General features: G+C 37.8%; 1 non-coding gene across 1 annotated transcript; it reads left to right on the top strand.

Moving 5' to 3' along the window:
- On the top strand, window positions 1-74 carry TRNAK-CUU. Its single transcript has one exon. It is a non-coding gene; the product is annotated as a tRNA-Lys (tRNA).
- Window positions 75-22614: the final 22540 nt, after the last annotated feature.

Here is a 22614-nt window from a genome sequence, read left to right as displayed (position 1 = left end):
GCCCGTCTAGCTCAGTTGGTAGATCACAAGGCTCTTAACCTTGTGGCCGTGGGTTCGAGCCCCACGGTGGCGCCAATGATGAAACACTGGTTAACACCGGAGGTTAATTAGCTGGTTTGTCTCTCATGTGGGTTCAATCTCCTTCTCTACTCGCTTAAGACTGAGGTCCTGCAAAACAGCAACACCGTTAGTTCGTTAAGAGGGGAATATGGGGGTTTCCCACTTAACCGGGCTCCGGCGTGAGAATAAGTACTGCCCTGAGGAAGAAATAGTGTATGTTATAGGTGAAAAGTGAGGAGAACAGAATGTTTAACCTGAATGATGAAGGGTCCTATTTATAGCCGGAGGGTGAAGGAGGGAGGAGAGACGTTGCCAGCTGCTACCGGGCGCCAACTGTCGACCAAGGGGAATATCCTCTTGGTCTCCTCTGCTGTGGTCAGGATAGTGGTCCACGTGGCGCGCCGTCATTCATCCATGTAGGAGAATTCGTACCGCAGTTGTCGGTCTGCCCCTAGGTTATGTCGCAGGTCTACATGGCGTCCAATTAGTGGTCACACGTGTTGTCCTTTTTGTCTGGAGGAGCATCTTTGATGTCACCTTGACGTCTTCCAGAAGCTTCTAGAAGCTTCTGGATTTGTTTGTTGATGTAGGCGCCATGTAGGATGAGGAAGGTGGTGTGGTCCCTGCCATGTGTGCATGGAATTGGGACCATACTTCTTCAAGGCCCCACAAATATATATTTAAAATTAAAAAAAAATTCCACACCCACCCATATTTCTCCGGTGATCTTTAACCCGGCAACCACCATCACGTTTTCCGGTCATTGCACCTTGCTGGCGACCACACCACTCCACCTTGCCGGCGACCACACCCCTACTTTAAACGCATAAAAACGAAAAATGAAAGGAGAGATGCGCACGCGATTCTCAATCACAACAACAGATGAAGAGAAATATTGATAAGTTCATATTTGAAGATATATAGTTGGAGGTCTTTCTTGAAATGTTAAGCACTGGAACAAAATGGTAGGTGAGGTCCGGCGGAAGCTATCACTGCAAAATGGTAGGTGAGTCTCCGTCGACCGAAGCAGGAGTCCACCGGTGGATCCGTACAACAGATATGTTGCTGATGTTGTTAGTAGAATTGGATATGTTGCTGCTGTTGTTGTTAGTCCACCGACGAATCCACCTAGTCGTCGTCAATGTGCGGTGGCCGGAAAAAACTAGTGTTGGTGGTGACCGGTGTTAAAGATCACCAGAGAAGAACATGGTAGGTGGGGGGATTTTTTTTTTAATTTTAAGTATAATGGTGGGGCATGTATCATATTTAAATGATTTATTTGTGGGTTTTTAATGTTTTAATAAGAAAGGGTAATTTGGTCATTTCAAATTAATTTAACTGAACAAATTAACACCCATCTAGTATAGGGACTACCCGAGTAATAAGTGAGCAAACCACAGCGATGAAACATACTATTTTAAAAAGTTGGGGACTAAATGTGAAAAAACGACAAACCACGGGGACTATCCCGGCAATTAACTCTTATTATCATCTTATTTTGTAATGAAAATATTATATTAAAGATTTAAAGAGTTAATTGTTTGGATGGTCTCTGTGGTTTTGCTATTTTTTCAACTTTAGTCCCTACCGTTTAAAACAACATGTTTGTTTCTTGTGGTTTCATTATTTGTTACTCGGATAATCCCCTGAGTGGATGTTTGTTAGTTTGCTCAGTTAAGTTAAGTTGATGTGAAATGACCAAACTACCCTTATTTATTAAAATTCAATAACTAAAACATTTTATGAAATTAAGTGGGACCCACTTACACAAATAAATAAAAAATAGAAAAAATGTATATCTTTCTCTCTGATTGAAGCACTACAACCACTTCACCGACGACTGTTTCTGGTCATCACTGCCTGCCACTACCTCTGCCACACCACCACCACAACTTCCCACCATATTCCCTCCTTTCTTCGAAGCTCCCAATCGAAATCCAAACCACTAGCCCTGTCACTTTTACCTCTGCTATTAAAGGGGTATGGTCCCAAATCCTACGTCGACTAATTAGGTCAGGCGCGAGACCATACTCTTATCAGACTAATTTGGTAGCTTTCCCAACCTTCCGCCGGCTAATCAGGAGCAACCTAGGTCGCGCGCGAGGTCAGGGCCAACACAGGACCAGATTTCACACTTGGCTCCTTGGATGAAAACCCTTGCTTCCTGGACCTTGCGCTGGCTACACGGGATATCCCCGATGGTCGCGCGGAGGAAGGAAGTGCAGGTAATCCTAGGACAACTACCATAGGTACAAGTGGCAGAGCAGTGGACCAATGAGCGTCCATAAGTTGTATCTGATCATGCTCAATGATTAACAACCAGGAGACAAAAGGGTACACAAGGAGGCATTCGTGGCACCAATCAGCATGCGCCGAAAACCGCTCCATGATCTCCACTTAGCAGCTGATGACAGACCAGATAACAAAGACAACGGTCAGGCAATGTGGATCCATTCAGCGTGCGCTAGCTTCCCTCTCACCCAAAAGCACCAACGGTCGTGGCAGAGGGGACAAAACGGATATTCCTTGTTGTCGACTACAGGCCCAAGGCCCATCAGCACATCTTCTTCCCAAACCACTCCGGCTATAATTAGTGAGCTTCACCTATAGGTTTAAGGGGATCGCTTCCTTATTCTCTCACTCTTAATCACACACTTTTATCCTCAAAGCATATACTTATTCTTTAGCCAGAGGGTAGTTACGAGGAGAACCCCCTATTCCCCTCCTCGTAACGAGCTTAATGGTGTGTTCAGTGTTTTGCAGGATCATCACCATCACAGCTTGGATGAGATAAAGAAGATTAACCTTATTTGTCGAGGCACAAACCACAAACTAATCACCAGCTTAGTTTGGTGTTTCTTCAGCTACAATCATAAACTCTAGAATAGCCTTAAATTCAATTTATAAATTTGTGTTCTGTGATCACCGATAACAAACAGAATCATAGGGGTTTTGTTCATCGTGTCAAGATGACGTAAAATACCTCGAAAAGCTGATGTCGTGACCTTAGATCGGGCTACCAACGGCGGCGGGGGCGATGGGTTCAAACAGAGGTCTCTTGAATTTGATCCTCCATCCTTCGTAAATCCTCAATTACATCTCCTTAGATCTTCTTCTTTCTTGCTTGTTGTGTCTCATGTTGTTCATTTGAAGATGATCGTTGGAATATAATGGAAAGATATGGTGTGCATGGTTGCTCGTAGTGGCCAACTATTGCAGCGCTACAATCAAGGCCAATGACAGTCTATAATTTACTCCATACTGCCTCTGTTGTGGTTTTCCATAATTTCCTCAAATTTGGATTGATATCTTTATTTGCACCCTGTTTTTTATTGGGATAAACTTGCTATGAATCTCGATTCCATAAAAACAAAATTTTGTGAAGTTGATTCAAACATGATGGTGTGGTGTAGGTCGGGGAAATTTAATTGAAAATGGTGATTCAAACAAAAATGTGGTTTTTGATTTTGAGGATGTTATGTGGTGATGATGATAGGTAGGTCCCATCTGATATTGATTTAATGTATTTAGTTTTTTATTATAAGGGTAGTTTAGTAATTTCAAGTACACTTAACCAGAAAAGTTAATGTCCATTCAATTAGGGGAGTATCCGAGTAAGAAAAATATAAACCACAGGTAACAAACATTTAATTTTAAGAGTAAATACAAGTTTTATCCTTTACATTTACACCATTTTGCAGGCAATGTCCTTTAGTGCAAAACTTGACGAGTTTTGTCCTTGACGAATCAAAATATTACACGATATGCCCTTTGAGCCTAACCCAACTATTTTTTTTGTTAAGTATGGTCATGTGCAAGGCAGATGAGGGTGTTCTTGTCATTTCACCTCCCAGTGACTATTATGTAACATAACTTATATCAAGGGACAATTGTGTAAAAAATAAAAATTAATAAATAAAAAACAAAACTCAACACACTCTCACTCTTATCTCTCTCTCTCTCATACCTGCCACCACCTTCCGCCCTCACCTGCCGCCGACCACCACCACCCGCCACTCACCTGCATGAGTTTCTTTTGTTCGTTTAAATTGAACAACGTGTGTTTCTTTCGTTCGTTTGTTTGGTGACGTTCAACTGAACAACGTGTGTTTCTTTCATTCGTTTGTTTGGTGACATTCACCAATCACCACGATTACAAAGCAATTCCTCATTTTTGCTTGCTCGCGATCTATTGCGGCCTTCGGTGACGCCATTAAATTATGGTATATTCATCGAATTGAAATTTAATTTGTTCTTTTTGTCTCACATATTACAAAATTCAAATCATGCAATTGATGGGTGTGATGCATTTGTTTTTATGTAGTTTGTTCTGTAAGTTATAAAAGTCTGCTTCAAGTTGAAAATCCATGTACACAAATGAGATTGGAATTGCAAATATGATCATTATCACTATGCAAGCAAGCAAGATGTTCGATGAACTGTCTCAAAGGGTTTACATTTATGGAAATTGTTTGTAAACTGTGATGATAAATTTAAATATGTTTTATAGATTATTGAACTTGTTTAAGATTTTGATTAGTTACTGTCTAGAGTATCTTGTGATCTTTTGGTGATTAGTGAATTTATTTACATTTTGCTAATTTGACATATTATAATATATGGTTTTTCAGTTCAATCTAATTTAATCTTAAATAAGAATCATTATGTAAAATCCTTATATATTTGACAGATTATGTTATATTGTATTTAAATATGTATGTGCACAAATTATTATGTCTACAGACCGCGTACAGATCAATGTCATTTTCCTATCAGTATTGCTTTTAGTAACATTGGCGATGTTTAGGAGATAATGGAGGTAACATTATTTCTTTTAATTTTAATTCAATCTATTTATAAATAAACTTAACATAATTGTTTCTGATTATTATAATCAAAACCTATGATTGTGTTGCGTACTGATAAAGCCATTAAAAGATTTTGGTTGGCACTATGTGGTGCCCTACATGTACACTTGAGGTAGAATTGGATACATTTGAAGTCTTTGCATCATATGGTTTTGTTGTTTTTAGGTACTTTGATGAATACGTATGCTTTAATAAGAATTGTAATGAACGTGTTGTTCTTAGGTACTTTGATTAATACGTGTGCTTTAATAAGAATTGTCATGAACGTGTTGTTGAGCCTCTACCTAGGTTTAAGATCAAGATTCAAGTTGAGGACACAAGTGATTCAATATTATTTATCTTATGTCATTGATCAGGCTTCTCAGATTATTAAAAAATCTCCAAGCAGTTGCTAGAAGATAACACATTGGTTGTATGCATTTTTTAAAACATTCACTTTTTATTTTTTACTTTAATAATATTAATTTAAAATTATGATATTTAACAGTTTATTACAATGTTTACAGGAGGGTGATACCGTTACATCTTCAGATTAACTAAACTCATTATTTGGAAAACTTTTTGCTTTTAAGATTGATGTTACCGACTATAATTTGAAACATTTAGATGGAGTGTATGGAATTACCCATAAATTTGATTATGAATCTATTTTTGTGACCTTAAAAATAAGTTTAAGATTTGACATATAATTATAACATTTCAAAGAATATCCTATATATCATTATATTAAAATGTTATTTTTATACTAACTTGTATTTCGATCATAACAATCTAACCTTTTGTTTATGTATTTACAGGAACATAAACCTGAATCTCTTAAACAAGATATTTATATAGTCTCTCACAAGTCACACCGATTCCTCTTTATCTTGCTCTTTAACCAAGCACCAGATTAGTGATGAAAAAGACGATGTGGATTCTACCTGAAGTTGCGGCTTTTATGATTCCAAAAATTTATATATTATTTGTTTAATTCACGTACCTGATGTTGCGGCTTTTATGATTCCAAAAATTTATATATTGTTTGTTTAAATCACGTTATTAATAGCACTTTTCATTCATATCTTTCTTAAATTGTTTCTAAGATGTATTATTTATTTTAAATCATTGTGATTCTATTGTTTGATTTAGTTTTATTTCTTTGTTTTTAGACTTTCAACAATAGAAATAAGTATGATAAAGATAAATTGATATTTACTTCATTTATTAATTTTAATGGTGTTTAGATAAGCATATAATTAATTCTCATCATAGTATTGAAAATGAAATTTTGTTTAAAATTGTTTTTCTTTTTTGTAAATTTAGAATATCCTGGTTATTATGTTGATTGGTCTAAATTACCTCCTAAAATTGGTTAATTACCATCTTCATTTATATTACACGAATAATCTCACCAAAGTTTTTCATCGATCTATTTTGATTATTTGTGTTCTGCATAAGGTTTAGCTCAACTCCTAAACCTCATGTGGTTTTATTTTTCTGAATCCATTTTGTGTTCCTTCTGGGCATGTTCAATATTTTTTTAAATCATGTAATAACCCATTTTGTTATACTTACATGTTATTTAATATAGTTGTTCTTAGTGAATTTCGAAGTCAATATTGAAGAACTTTCTTATCCAATCTTTTGTTCAGCTACTCAGAAATTCAACAATAGTTCAACACCCTTATCTACCGATGGTCGATATTCAATCAAGATTTATATGCTGATGTGTTAAACAGTATGAAAATTTCTGGATTACCAAACTATAGACTAGTTTTAAAGTTGGGTGTTCCAATAAAACTTTTGAGAAACATCGATCAGCATAATGGTTTATGTAATGGTACGCGTTTTCAAATCACACGTCTTCTAAAAGGGTTATCAAAGACATTGTTAATGTTTAATTAATATACCTTATTATTCACGTATTACTTATTTTAAAAAATATATATACTGTTAAATATCTGGACCCGTGACTATTTATGGATAATACCCTAGTCTATAATCTATAACTTCTAATAAAACAAAACAAGCGTAATCCACATGGCATGTTATTACACATGTACTTGACACGTGGCATCTAATTGTTTCTCCAATTCTCCCTTTGAGCGGCAAATTGAATACACGCTCCCGTGTTTCTCTCATTTTTTTTCCCTCACATTCTAGGGTTTCTCTCATTCTCCTCCTTCTCTCTCTGTCGCCTCTTTACTAATATTCTATGATCTTCATTCCATCAATTCGAATCTAGGTTAGATTAACAATAGTTCTGATTAAAGATAGTGAATTTATCATTCTAATCTTGTTGATATATATGTTCTCATTATCATTTGATTTTGATTTTCAAACGTTTTTGGCTAGGGTTTCTTCGTATTGGATCTGTTTGCTGCTCTGACACACAAATGTCACTCAGGTTTGCCTTCTTTAATTTCAATTTGTAATTGTACCAGTCAAGCCACCAACTCACCTATAACAACCCTCCTAAAAATATTTTGGGCACCCGAAATGTCCTAGAATATACCCTGTACGTGAAAACCGGACCCGGAATAGCCCTACACTTGTAAAAATCAACAAAAACAAAATCCAGTGGTCACTCGCGGGGTGCGACTTCCTTCAGCTTAGGCTGTCACGGGCCGCGACTACCTTTGATTGTCGGACAAGTCATAGTGCCACGTGGCACATGACTCACCGGGGCTACAACGATGATTGGTCAAACCTATAGTTGACACATGGTTCCTCGCGGGCCGCGAAGGCTTGCCTTGCCTTCTTCGCGGGGCGCGAGCCGCCTTAATCCGAGCCTATAAACAGCAGTCGACGAATTCATTTCTATTCGTTCAAAACTTTTAATTCTCTCTCAACTTTTGTAGGCTATTACTATACCCGAGCATAATACCCACTATATAGCAAAGCTCTGCCTCGTTGTAAGTACTATAACCCTGCTATTACCCTACACGATCGATTTAGGATTTCGTAATGCATGTCGGCTCTGCCCGACTCAGTCATTGGAATTCTATCTCGTGTGTACACCCCATTGATTTAGGATTCCGTAATGCATGTCGGCCCTGCCCGACTCAGTCATTGGAATTCTGTCTCGAGTTGTACGGTTAAATTAAATTGGGTTGTTGTACTAACACGTGTGCATTATTTGATTTAATAGATAATAATCAAGAGATTCTCAGGGAGCCTTAGTATTATCTAAACTTGCAATGTGAGTTAATCCTTCTTTTTATAAATTGTTTTTACAAAACCTCAATTATTTTAAACTATATTTAACAGTGATTGAGTATTTGTATTCTACAATTATCGTCAGTATGTTGGGGTTTCGTATACAAAATTTGTTACTACACTGTGAGTAGTAACATTACCATAAGTCGGGTTGACAGTACCGTGGGTGATAATTAAAGTAGAAATATAAACAAATGTAATTGCAAGATCGCCCTCGATGTTGTAAAAAGATAAAACCTGTTTTGATTAAACTGGGATTCACTCACCAGTATTTCTTGCTGACAAAATGTTTTAAAACGCGTTTCAGGTAACGTAATATGAAAGCCTAATAGAAGTCAGCTGGAGAGCACTGAAGACTTGGAATAGTGGCTATAAAAAGTTACCTAAATAAACAAGACATTTTGTTTTCAATAGATAGGGTTTATCCCTACAAACATGTTTGTAACGGAAACTTGAGTTTATCCCAATATATTATTAATTATAAAATGTGGTGTTTTACTTTGATACAATATTTCCTAACTACGGTCCTGCTGTATTCCGCTGCCAAATTAATAAACACCGATACCACCCGCTCTGAGTAGCTCGCGGCCGCCCGCTCCCGGGTAGGGGTCAGTTGCGACAGAAGGTGGTATCAGAGCTACAACCACTGATTTAAGCCAACGAAGTGTTCTGCTGACACTGGAATTTCAAATTCTGTGTTAGGAAATAAATTATGTGATTATATGTTATGTGTTATTTGACTATTTGTTAGTTTACAATATGAGTGATCAAGGAACATCGGACGCTTATCGTCATTTAGATAGTTCACCGAAAAATGAAGGAACCTCATCCCAGCCTGATCCCTCAGGATATTCAGCCGATACCGAAGAAGGAATATTTATTTTTAAGGCACAATCGGAGGAAGCTTTTACTACTAAGAAAAGAGGTTGGTTTAATAGAGGAGCTCATGAAAGGAGAAAAAGAATGAAAAAGTTGCAGCAACAGAGAGCAATAGCCGTAGCCAATAAGGAGGTGGATGCACAAATCCACGAAGTAACCAGTAGGCCACCTTGGGAAGAAGAATTAGATAGACAGTTGGCCAATTTCCACATGTTAGCCACTACAGCCGTAGACAACGACCAAAACCAAGTAGCCGAACCGCCATTGTTACCTTTATTCCCAGACCAACAGATGCAAGAACCTGACCAAGAAGATCCATTTCGTGATGTAGACCCTTATGAGATTCCCAGGATTCCCCCACAAAACCCCATAGCCCAGTACACTGACCTTAACCCTTTAGACCCCTTTTTGGAGTAGCAAATGGTGGACACGGAGCGTAATAAGAAACCCATGCCCTTACGGTCAACCTATCCCTCGATACCCTGGTCCTGTACCAGCACCCATGCCACCTATGAGCCAGGAAAATTTGGAGGAACTTCGCTCATTAGGTGATGAATTAGTAGGAGAGAAACTTATGTGGAAACAGGTTGTGCGTGACATACATGACTGGATACATAACTATATATACGTGTAATTTTGTATTATAAACAAGGGGTAACTTTGTAGAATAGTAACCAAGTTTTAAAAGTGTTCCAATTAGGTCACTCAAGTTTCAAAAGTGTTCCAATCAGGTCACTCAACATTCATTCTTCATTAAAATTAAGGGTTTTTTCATCAATTTCATAGGTAACCGTGGTGATGTGGATTTTTGTTTCTTTTTTCTCTTTTATTTGATGCTAACGTCTAGTGATAACGTGGATTGTAACTTGTTTTTTTTTTAATTTTTAATGCAATTAAAAGGTTTTTATTTTTAATAAATATAAATTCATATATTCAAATAATTCGACCCTAGCATCTTATGCTCCATTTTTTTCTTGACACATGGATATAAGGACATGACTCAATTTGAATGTTAAGTTATCTAATTGGGACAAAAACAATACCAGTGACCTAATTAGAACACTTTTGAAACTTGGTTCTATTCTGTGAAATATTCCCTATAAACAAATATATATATATATATATATATATATATATATATATATATATATATATATATATATATATATATATATATATATATATATATATATATAAGTATGGATGCATAGTATTTTTAATTTTTAGTTGTAATTTGTAATAGATGTATATATATATATATATATATATGAAAAAGAGTACGTGTCGCAATGATCGACGATTTTGACCAACTTGTTCATGTGATTGTGTATAAATATTTGTATTCAATTCTGTTCTGTGATAATTAATACCTAATAAATGTCTACAATTCAGATGGACAACGAAGTAAATCAAGAAAACCAGAATAATGAAAATAACGGAAACCAAATAGATAATAGTGTCATTCAACATATAGTGGCACAAGGAATTATAGATGCCATGCCATATATTATCAAGACTGTTAAAGAAGCAGATAAATCTGCAAATGGCAGTAAACGTCAACACACTGAACCTAGTCACAGTGTGAATAATGACAATGGACCTATTATCCAAGATCCAATTCCTAAAAGAAGAAGAACCGTTCCATACTGTTGTTCTTTTAAAGAATTTTTAGCCTGCAAACCAATAGAATTCTCTGACAATGAATGTCACGGCCCCCGACCCAGTTTGTTGGATCGATCCGGTGACCCTAAACAGTCAAGTTGAGTAGTTCATCATCATTTACAAAGGCGGAATCAATGTAAACAATGTCAAACAGCTTGTTCCTTTTCAATCTCTTTTCTATTACTGAAATCCTGAGCTTTTACATAGTCAAATGACAAACGGACAGCACCTCGGCTCAGAAACAGCTCTCTAATTCCGCTCCAAATGAACACAGCCAACACCTATTTATAGATAGCCTGATTCCGCTTGAAATAGGTTCAAGCGGAACCTCTGATTTCGCTCCAGATGGATTCAAGCGGAATCACCATGCTGGTTCAAGCGAAATATCTAATTAACTAATTTCGCTTGGAAATGACCTATTGTCATTTCAAGCGGAATCACCCACTAAATACATTTTCTTGATTTCTGTGCACTGTTCTTTCCTATCTAGACATAAGACTCGATATAGACGTAGTTAACAGACACTAGATGCACCAACAGACTCCCCCTTGGATGTTGACGAAGTCTTCGGCGTCAAGTCTTCAGTCTTTGTCTCTTTCCAAATTGTCTTCTCATTGTAAAAGCTCTTTTCAAACTTCAATCTTTAATCTTCAAACTCCAAGCTCCCTTTTTAGTGTTGGTCCAGAATTCTGACTCCCCCTTTCACAGACTCCCCCTCTCGATAAACTGGGATCTAGGGTCGTAATCTGGCTCAAACTTTAACATTTTGTTGCCATGGGGATGTTGTAACATGTTTCCTGTTTTCTTCAAACATAAAACATTACAATATATACAAAGTAACAAAAATATTCAACTTTTCATCAGTTTTAGAAATCCACTTAAGTATTCAGGTCCAAGTTAATGACCCTGATTACTCAATTAGTCTACCAAGTCCAACTTAATGACCTTGGTTGATCTGTGACAAAACAAACTGATTTTTGTTCAAGAATTTTCAAACATTTTCTGAAAATAACAAGTATCAAGTTAATGAACTTGTTTTTTACTTTTCAACAATCAAATTTTTATCAAGATAAGCTCTCCTCACCCTCCAGTCCAGAAACTTCCTGCATCTGCTTCAACTTCGAGAATCTAACGATCAACTTTCCACTTTGGTTTGTCGGAAAATAAAGCAGAAATAAAATCTTTTTGAATTTTTAATAAAGTTTCTAAACTAGAAATGAAATACAGAAACTTAAATGCAGAATGTAATGAAAATAAACTATTTACAAACATATTTTTGGTGAGCGTGTTAGGGAATCATATCAGCTATCAGACAAGTCACTAGCACCGTTAAGCTTTAATTTCATACTCAGAATTAAACAATTCACGTAGATTGTCGATATGCTGATCCTCTTAAATTTTCACACAATTTTCAATCTGCTAAGGATACGAATTAGGTGTTTTAAGAACTTAAACTCATTCATGTGTCCCACCTCTTGAATATACTCCCATATCCAGATCCCAATATTTAGTCTTACGGGTAAGTATACCACAGATGATATCTGTAAAGGGTTAGATGCGAAACTGTGAGAGCTCAGGTCAGAACTTTCGTTCAAGAAAGAGATGACGGTTCGACTTTAGGTGTGTCCCCTTTAGAGGATCTTTTGTTTCAACAGCACACGATTATCATTTTGCAATGTTTCATCGTTTTTTATGCTGAGGGTGGTGCTACGTTTCAAGCAATGCGAAAAGTATTATTCGGGGACTAGGTCAGAACTTCCATTCAGCAGAAGTCCCGGAATAATACCCCAGATATCACTGAGTATAAAGACCTAATATTTCAGAAAGAGGGACCTTTCAAACAAGATTTCAGGGGTAACCTATATATCCAAGTAGTGTTCCCCACGAAATAAGCAAGTTTGAATTTTATGTTTATATCCCGAACAAATCTACTAAATGTGTAAAAACCTATCGACACATCATCAGAGAGACTGTTTAACGCTTTTAAACTTTACAAATCTTTAGCGTACCGTAACTGTCTAACCGATGTACTATCATTTTCCCTTTTTACACAAGCTCTTTTTCAGTTTTCTATTGTTTTTAGATTTTGAAATTTTCTCATGTTTTTGTATTCTTGAATTTTTTACTGTTTTTGTATTTTCTGAAAATATATCTATACTCCCCCTAAATACCAAAACAAGTAAAAAATCGACAAACCATTGCAGATTGTTTCTCATCGTCATCTACAACAGTACCTTCATCAACGCCAATAATTCCATCCGACACCGAGAAAAGCATCATACCGTTCAGTTTTAAAAGATATTTAAAACGTGTTTTATCAAAAGCTTTGGTATGTAAATCAGCTTTCTGTTTGTCAGTGTGGATTTTCTCAATTCGTATCAACTTCTTCTCGAAGCAATCTCGGATGAAGTGATGTCGAATTTCTATATGTTTAGTTTTAGCGTGATGTACTGGATTTTTTGTTATATTTATAGCGGCCTCATTATCAACAAAGAGAGGTGTGTTAAGAAACTGCAAACCGTAGTCGCGCATCTGTTGCTGTATCCACAAGATCTGAGAGCAGCAACTGCTAGCAGATACGTACTCCGCTTCACATGTGGATAGCACCACAGAAGTTTGCTTCTTACAATGCCAGGTGACCAGACGAGGTCCAAAGAACTGGCATCCTGCTGTTGTTGATTTTGCATTGACTTTGCAGCATCCGAAATCTGAGTCGGAATACCCTTCGAGCGTAAAGTCACCTTTTCTAGGATACCACAACCCTAATGATGGAGTTCCTTTCAGGTAGCGTAATATCCTCTTCACAATAACCATATGCGAAGCTCTCGGGTTAGATTGAAATCTTGCTGCGAGGCACGTTGGATACATGATATCGGGTCTCGAAGCAGTTAAGTACATCAATGAACCGATCATGGAACGATAAAACGTCTCATCTGCCCTGTCCCCGGTAAGATCTGGGTGAATCCCATGATTTGTTGCTAACGGGGTTGACGCTGAGTAGAACCTGACATCCCAAATTTCTCTAGAATATCATGAACGTACTTCGTCTGGTGAATGAAAATTCCCTCAGGTAGTTGATCAACTTGTAGACCCAAAAAGAATTTCATCTCCCCCATTGATGACATTTCGAATTTTTGCTTCATTACTTGTTCGAAATCTTTGCACAAATTCTCATTTGTTGACCCAAATATTATGTCGTCCACGTATATTTGAACTATCAGAAGATGTCCGTCGACCTCTTTGGTGAAGAGAGTGGCATCCACTTTTCCACGAATAAAGCTGTTGGCTAGTAGGTGTTGAGACAAAGTCTCGTACCAAGCTCTCGGGGCCTGGTGTAAACCATACAGCGCTTTGTCCAGCAAGTAGACCTTGTTTTTGTGGATTGGATCGGTAAAGCCCGGTGGCTGTCCGACATATACCTCCTCTTTGACCTTCCCATAAAGAAACGCCGATTTCACATCTAGCTGATATACTTTGAAGTTTTCCAAGATGCAAATGCCAGGAAAATTCTGATTGCCTCTAGTCGCGCTACAGGAGCATACACTTCAGTAAAATCAATTCCCTCCTGTTGACTAAAGCCCTGGATAACGAGTCGAGCTTTGTTTCACACAACAACTCCTCTGTCATCTCTCTTACACTTAAACACCCATTTTGTGTTGATCTTCCTGTGACCATCAGGCAAATCCACTAACCTCCACACTCCCAACTTTTCAAACTGACTCAACTCTTCTTGCATCGCATTGACCCAAGAATCTTCAGTAAGCGCCTCTTTGTAAGTTCGCGGTTCGATCTGTGAAATAAAACAACTCAATGAAAATTCAGTTTGTAAAGGTGCTACTGTAGAATAAAAACATGTAAGGACTTGGTCAATTTGACGTCTCGTGCGAACGCTTGATTGCAACTCTCCAATGATCAACTCCTCTGGATGGTATGAAAGAGTTCTTGGCATTACTTCGCTCGGAACATCTACATCACCTTCCAGATTAGTAACATTTTGATTTGCACCTTGTTCACTGATAGGATCTGTTTGACTTGAACTCTGAATTTGCTCCCCCTCAGAATCTGAATCACCATGATCAAATATCGGCATATTCTCAGATTCTTGATTATCATTCTGTTCCGTCTGAATTATCATGAGCAACTTCATTTTGTTGAACACCATCATGTTCACCAGCATTGCTTGGACCGACTTCATCATCATTCAAAGTTTGTCGTGGTCGCTTTGAATACTCAGCTGGAAACATTTCCTGTGAAGACTCGTACTCCCTCAGAATATCCAACTCGTCAAAGAAATCTTCTTCTTCTTCTGGTTCTTCTATCATGTCAAACGAATCCCACAAAGTGTCGTAATGATATCGCCATGAATCTCAAGGATTCTGCGGCGGCATTGTATTACCTTGACATTCAACATTTGGAGCTTCAATAATCCGCTTTTCACTTGGAACGAAGACACGTCGTAGAGGACTTGCATAACCAATGAATACTCCCTCAACACTCTTCAGACCAAACTTTCCAAAAGGCTCTAGAACAGTACAGGGTGACCCGAACGGTTCAAGATACTTCAGATTAGGTTTGCGGTTATTGATCAACTCAAAGCATGTTTTGTTGAATTTCTTGACAGTGAGAACTCTATTGAGCGTGTAGCATGCGGCGGAAACAGCTTCTGCCCAAAAATTTATCGGAAGCTTTGAATCAGTAAGCATAGTTCTAGCCGTTTCGATTAGTGTCCTGTTTTTGCGTTCTGCGACTCCATTCTGCTGCGGAGTGTACGGAGCACTAAACTCATGCAATATACCTCTTTCATCACAAAATTCTTCCATCTTGTTGTTCTTGAATTCAGTACCATTATCACTTCTGATTCTTTTGATAAGCCTTTGATATAGATTTTCAATTTTCTTGAACAACGCCATCAAACTGTCATATGTTTCATCTTTCGACTTCAAAAACGATACCCATGAAAATCTGGAATAATCATCAGTAACCACAAGACAGTAGATATCTCCTGTAATACTTTTGACATTCACAGGAACAAACAAATCCATGTGAAGTCTCTCCAGAGGTCTTGAGACTGAATTGACTTGCTTTTTAGGGTGTGACTTTTTCTTCTGCTTGCCTTTGACACAGCTAATGCACTCCCCTACCAGATGAAAACCTTCACATGAACACCCAAAACTAAATCGTTATGCACCAGGTGATTCATTTTTCTAAGATGTATATGACCCATCTTCTGGTGCCACAATCTTGATTCTTTCTCCGTTGCTCTAGACACAAAACAATGAGCCTGACCCGTGGTTGTAGTAGCTACGCTCATGTCCAACACGTATAGATCATTGAATCTTGGTGCCCTCATGATAATCCATTCTTCAGGGATAACAAATCCTGGCTTCAAGATCAAACATTCTTTGTCAGTGAAGTGAGTGGTATACATCCTGTCACAAATCTGCGAGATACTCAGCAGATTATTCTCCAGCTCATCAATGTAATTAACTCTTTCAAACGTCACAATCCCATTGGATAACGTTCCTTCACCAATAATCCTACCACCTTGATTTCCTGCGAAACCCACATATCCTCCATTGAAATTTCTAACATCGTACAGCAACGTTGTCTTCCCTGTCATGTGCCGAGAAGCCCCACTATCCATAATCTATCTTGAAACGGATCCCGGAAGCTCCTGCACAAACCACAAATACTTTAGTTAGATTTGGATGCTACCCAAGCCTGTTTTGACTCAGGTAACTCAACTTTGATGTGAGATTTTGTAGTGTAAAGTGGCGGAAAATTTTTGTCATTCACTTTTAGGCTTTCTTCAGACCCAACCTCAACCTTTTTATATAGAAAAAACTCATCTTTTTGAGGTTGACCAGATGATTGGTCTTTCTTTTGAACATCTTTCTTCTCAGATTTTTGCATTTCTTTCTCAAGTTTCACATAATAATCCAAAGGAACATTCATCTTTACCGGTGTGGTAGAAGACGATTGTTTTTCAGTCTCAGAAACCTTTGGTTTTGGAACACTTGCTTTCTTTTCAACAACTTTCGGCTTCCATGTTTGTTGAGCTGACGCAACCCGTTTGTGAAACTTGTCATTTTTAGTTACCATATTCTTAATAGGTTCAGTTTTGACTTTGATATTTTCATTTTTCAAAACCTTTTTCTCAACAACCAATGGAGCTTTTCCTTTCCCATCAACTTTCTTCTTTTGAATCTTAACAACTTCAGTCTTAGGCTTCAAGTTGGTACACTTTCGTGCAATATGTCCAACTTGATTACATTTGAAGCATGTTCGAGTGTCAACTACTCGACTTGTGCCTTCGGACTGAGACTGTGAAGCCTTCTTCTCAAAGAACTCTTTGTTTGATTTCGAAAAGATTTTAGATTCTTCATCAGAAAGTGAACTTGAACTGTTCACAAATACTTTCTTCTCAACAGACCTTCTGTTTTGAACATTCTTTTTCTGATAAGCCTTACCACCCTGATATCCACCCGACCATCTGTTTCGATTGTTGTTATAAAAACGTGGTGGAACAACTGGCTTCTTGTAGTAAGCTTTATCTTTTTCAAAATTCATTTGTCTTTTTGTTTGATTTAAACTGTTCACTTCTGACAGATCAACTTCAATCAATTTGAACACATTTGTCAGTTTAGCAACATTTACATTCTCTAGTGGAAACTCAGAATCCGAAAACAACTTATCCGAACCCAACATCTTGTACATGACAAGATTTGGTCCTTCATTTAAGTTGTTCTTGGACTTTGGCTTCGGAATGTATTTGTCCAAGAAACATTCATCTTCCTCAGTAGTGTCACTTTCAGATTTTAGAACATTCTCAACCACACTTTTTACAACATCAGTTTGGACACTATCTTCATCGGAAGTAGAAGTAAACGTGACATCTATTGTGTCTGGAAGTTTCACCTCATTTTCATCATCATCATTAACCAACCCTGATTTTTTCTTTGAATAATTGTTCAAAACTGGTGGTGGAACTTGATGATACCCCACCCCTGTTCCATCAGAGAATACATCTTCGCCTGCTTTGTTTTTCCCGATAGGTTTGGGAACAATGTGTTGCAAAACAAAACTTGCGGAGTTGTAACTGGTCAATTTCAGATTGATGCGCTCATTCTCAATCTTAGCTTCTTCAAATTGAAGCTTCAACTTAGCAATCTCATCCAGTTGCTTGTTGATTTGTTCTTCTTTGTGTCTAAGAACCACAGTTAAATGCTCATTTTCTTTTCTTGTTTTACCGTTTCGTTCATCAGAATCTTGAATTGTTTGTTTTAACTTGTTAAAATTTTCTGAGAGTTGACGATTTTCATGAATTCGTTTTTCATTCTCTTTCCTAATTCTTTCTACTTCAATTTTATCATTGTCAATTTTCTCAGTCAACTTTTTAACTTGATCATTTGAAAATTTGAGCATTTTGTCACGATCAAGAATCTGATCTTCAACCTTTCTGACTCTTTTTGTCAGATCATTAACCTTTGTATCTTTGAGGTAATCTTGTGTACTACAAACTTTGCAGTTTTTCATGCAATGTTTGCAGTCACTGTCACCTTTGACTTTTTTACCTGTCTCACTTGATGACGCATTTGAATTGACCTGGCTTTTAGACTCAGATACAGACTTAGAGTCTACCTCAAGTGCTTTAGCAGCCAGCACCTTGTCAGCCATCTTTCCAAAGTTTTCAGCGTTCAACTCCAGTGAAGTATCAATGATTCCTTCATCTATCTTCTTTGGCTTTTTCTCCTGCTCTTTTTCTTTCTCTTTCTCTTTCTCTTTCTCTTCACCTCCTCCCCACCATTTTCTCTGTTGAGACTCTTCAAGTTCAGCAAATTCTGCAGTCATAGCTTCAAGACTAAGAGTCTTTGGATCAATAGCAATGTTTCCTTCAGGATCAAGGTAACATTCTCTATCTGCATCCCATCTTTTTGCTCTCTTTGCTTCAGTGTGTACACGAGAAAGTCTTATCATTTTCCATTCAGCTCTCTGTCGTCTATCATTTGCTATATCTGCTTCTGTTCTGGTGTCTCTGAACGGTTTGACTTCTTCTTTTGCAACAAACGCATAACCTACTGCGTCTTCCTCAGGTAGCAGCTCACTCCAGTCAAAACCTTCATCGTCATGAATGACGGCAAGAGCTCTGGATTTTTCTTTGTCTTCAATCTGCTTCATCCTGGGGGGTTCAGCCTTGTTCTGATGATAAATTTCCTTCTTGTAGTAATCTTCTCTGAACGGATTTTCAGAATCATCAGCATAAGCATTTCGGCACTCTCTTTTAAAATGACCTTTCTGTTTACACTTGAAACATGTCACTTTTGATTTGTCAAAGCCTAACTTGGTAGAAGGTCCACCAATAGGCTTTCTTCCTGTAATCTCCATGAAACACTGTGCCCTTCGAACTGCACTGGCCATACACCACCTTATGTCGATCAATTCCATCTCTTCAGGATCTATCTCATCGTAGTCTTCCTTTGTTAGGTTGGTGTTGCCTATTTTGCCTGCCACAAGACTCTCAGACGATTCAAGCACAGATGCTAAGAAAACCATCTGCTGCTTTGCAGATTCTTCACTGAAATTTTGACCATTCTTCAAATCTACAGCGATGTTGCATTGAAATAAGTTCTTTGATGTAGATTGGCTTGAAGGTGTTGAAGAAGATCCACTGTGGAAACCACTATGAGGTGTTTCATGATTCACAGTATTTGAACTTTCTGCAAAAAACGCTGTTCTTGGAGACCCAGTCTTTGGTAGATTTACTCTGTAGTACAGCTCCACATTCTGCTGATAGGCTGAATTGTTGACTTTAGTTTTCTTGATCTCCAACTCGTTGCTTTCTAATCTTTCGATCAGCAAATCCACAGTCAACACTTCTGGCGGTTTGATAGTGTTCTTCAACATTAAGGCAAAGTATTGCCAGCCTTGATCATTCGGCAATGAATCAAACAACTTGTCGACCAAATCCTCCTGAGTATAAGTGATTCCATGCCTAGCCAGCTCCATCTTCAGATGCCCAAATCTCTCGATCATTTTACAAACAGATTCATTCTTCATACAACCAAATAAATCAAACTCTTTACGTAACAATTTCTTTTTGTTTTTCACAATCTCAGCACTACCTACACACTTAACTCTCAGTTTTTCACAAAGATCTTTCGAATTTGCATACTCGATCAATGAAATTATATCATCTCTGACTGACTGATGAATCAACGCTATGCATTTTTGTTCAGCAACGTATCTTTCAACATCATCAGTATCTGTCAAACTTTCACCAACACGTTCTCCTGAAGTATAACCATTCTTTAAACTTTTCCAGCTTGGAAATGTGAATGCTTTAAGCCACTCCTCAAATCTTGTAGCCCACCGATTATAATCTTCGATTGCCATCAGTTTAGGCGGCTTGTTGTATGTACCATAAGCACATTCTACGCTCATTGCATCAGAAAGAATCTTCTTCGCATTCGGTGTTGGTGTAGTTTCATTCGTGTTGTTTGTTGTGCCATCTCCCGAACCACTGGTATAGGCAAACACATCACAGAAAGGATTCATGAACAGATCATCCATTTCCAAGTACCTGAAACGATCAATAAACACTTAGAAAATTTTTGGTTTTGAAAAACAACAATTTTCAAGCGAAATAAGCTGAAGCGAAATCAGCTTTTCAAACAAGATACAATTTCAAGCGAAATTAGCTATTCAAGCGGAATAGCTATTCAAGCGAAATAAGCTTTTGAAGTAGAAACAGATTTTTCAAGCGAGATCTCTTATTTCGCTTGAACTTTCAAGCGAAATCACAATTCAAGCGGAATCAAACAGTACTTTCAAGCGGTATATGATTTTTCAAGTGAAATCTGCTATTTCGCTTGAAATGTCCTCAGTTTTCAAGTGGAACTAGTGAACACTCGTTCAAGCGTAATATGGTTTTTGGGCCATTTTTACCAGTTTTAATTCGAATTTTGATCTGATTCTTTGTAGGGTTTGTTAAAACTATGTTTTACGTGATATATGTGAAAATTAGGCCATTTCAACTGTTAAAACTTGTTCAAATCAGAAAAGAAGGTGTAGAAGTAAGGAAATCCGGTAGAATCAAGCTGAATTGGAATGAACTCCTCGTCCTGTGCTCTGATACCACTTGTTGGATCGATCCGGTGACCCTAAACAGTCAAGTTGAGTAGTTCATCATCATTTACAAAGGTGGAATCAATGTAAACAATGTCAAACAGCTTGTTCCTTTTCAATCTCTTTTCTATTACTGAAATCCTGAGCTTTTACACAGTCAAATGACACACGGACAGCACCTCGGCTTAGAAACAGCTCTCTAATTCCGCTCCAAATGAACACAGCCTACACCTATTTATAGATAGCCTGATTCCGCTTGAAATAGGTTCAAGCGGAATCTCTGATTTCGCTCCAGATGGATTCAAGCGGAATCACCATGCTGGTTCAAACGGAATATCTAATTAACTGATTTTGCTTGGAAATGACCTATTGTCATTTCAAGCGGAATCACCCACTAAATACATTTTCTTGATTTCTGTGCACTATTCTTTCCTATCTAGACATAAGACTCGATATAGACGTAGTTAACAGACACTAGATGCACCAACACAGTTGCCCGGTCCGGAAGCCGCGGGACAGAAACCCGTGGTATTGGTGGTTGATTTGACAGCGAAAATTTTAACAGGATCGCTTAAACTGAAAATACCCGATTATTTTATTATAAGTTTCGGGACAAACCCTGTATTTTTACAATAAAGGAATTTCACTGGGAAATCCCCTAATTACAAAAATATGTTTATTTATTTACTGAGCCACTTCATTCAAGCTGGAGTGCTACGCGGCACTTTTCCTTGTTCACAGTAAATCACCTGAAACATGTTTTAAAAAGATTTGATCAGCGGGAAATACTGGTGAGTCATCCAATTTGTACAAACGACACATTGTTATAAATTACAGTATTAAGAGTTTTTACATTTGCCCACATCTTATAATTATCTGGTCCAGTTGTCACTCGACCGGATCTATGACTGTGGCCATATCACTAATTAGGCTCGCCCACCTAAGAGTGATAAAACATTAGTAATGTGCACAATACCCCCACTTACTGCCAGTAATTAAAGATTTGCAAAGACTTAATCCCTGTACTTATAACTAGAAAACGTTTAGGGTTTTACAAAGCAACTTTGATAAAAATAGAATGACTCACATTGCAAGTTTAAACGGACAGAGTCTGCCTACTGATTAAGCCTGGTAACCTAGTTAAATAATGCAAACGAAACTAGGTTAGTAACTTAATACAACATTTATGATAACTCGCGGGATCGAAACCCTCACGACGAATGACAAAGTATAGCCCAAGATTCGGGCAGCACTTAAACATCCATCGGATCGGTTTTAATCGATCGGACATTGTATCGTAGCAGTGATCGAGTTATTACCCTATTATCGTAGCAGCGTCTCGACACTTAAACACACGATTTTGAGCAGAATATGATGTTTTTGAAAGAAATTTTCAAACAGGCGGTAATGGCCATGCAACGTCCAATTTATAGCTGAAATTTAGGTTTCTCGCGGCCCGCGTAAACTTGAAGGAGGATCCTTCATGGCCCGCGAGGGCCACCCTAGCTACGGCTAGGGATGCCGTGTCAAACCCTAGACCTGCCACGTGTGCGACACGTGGCACTGATGCTTATCCGGAGATTCACTAAGCTGTCGTGCCCCGCGAAGACTTTGCTTAATTCCTTCGCGGCCCGCGACCAAATAACAGAATTTGTTTTCTTGATTTTTCATAAAATTTAGGGTTTTAGGGGTTCGGGTTTTCACTTACGGAGTGTTTTTGGATAGTTTCGTGCAGGTCCTTACATCCTCCCCACCTTATTTAAAATCTCGTCCTCGAGATTTATTGAAACAAGTAAGGATATTTTCTTTTCATCTCTAA

Source organism: Helianthus annuus, chromosome 3 (genome assembly GCF_002127325.2).
Source record: "Helianthus annuus cultivar XRQ/B chromosome 3, HanXRQr2.0-SUNRISE, whole genome shotgun sequence".
NCBI classification, from domain to species: Eukaryota; Viridiplantae; Streptophyta; class Magnoliopsida; order Asterales; family Asteraceae; genus Helianthus; species Helianthus annuus.
This window is presented reverse-complemented; position numbering and strand designations above follow the sequence as displayed.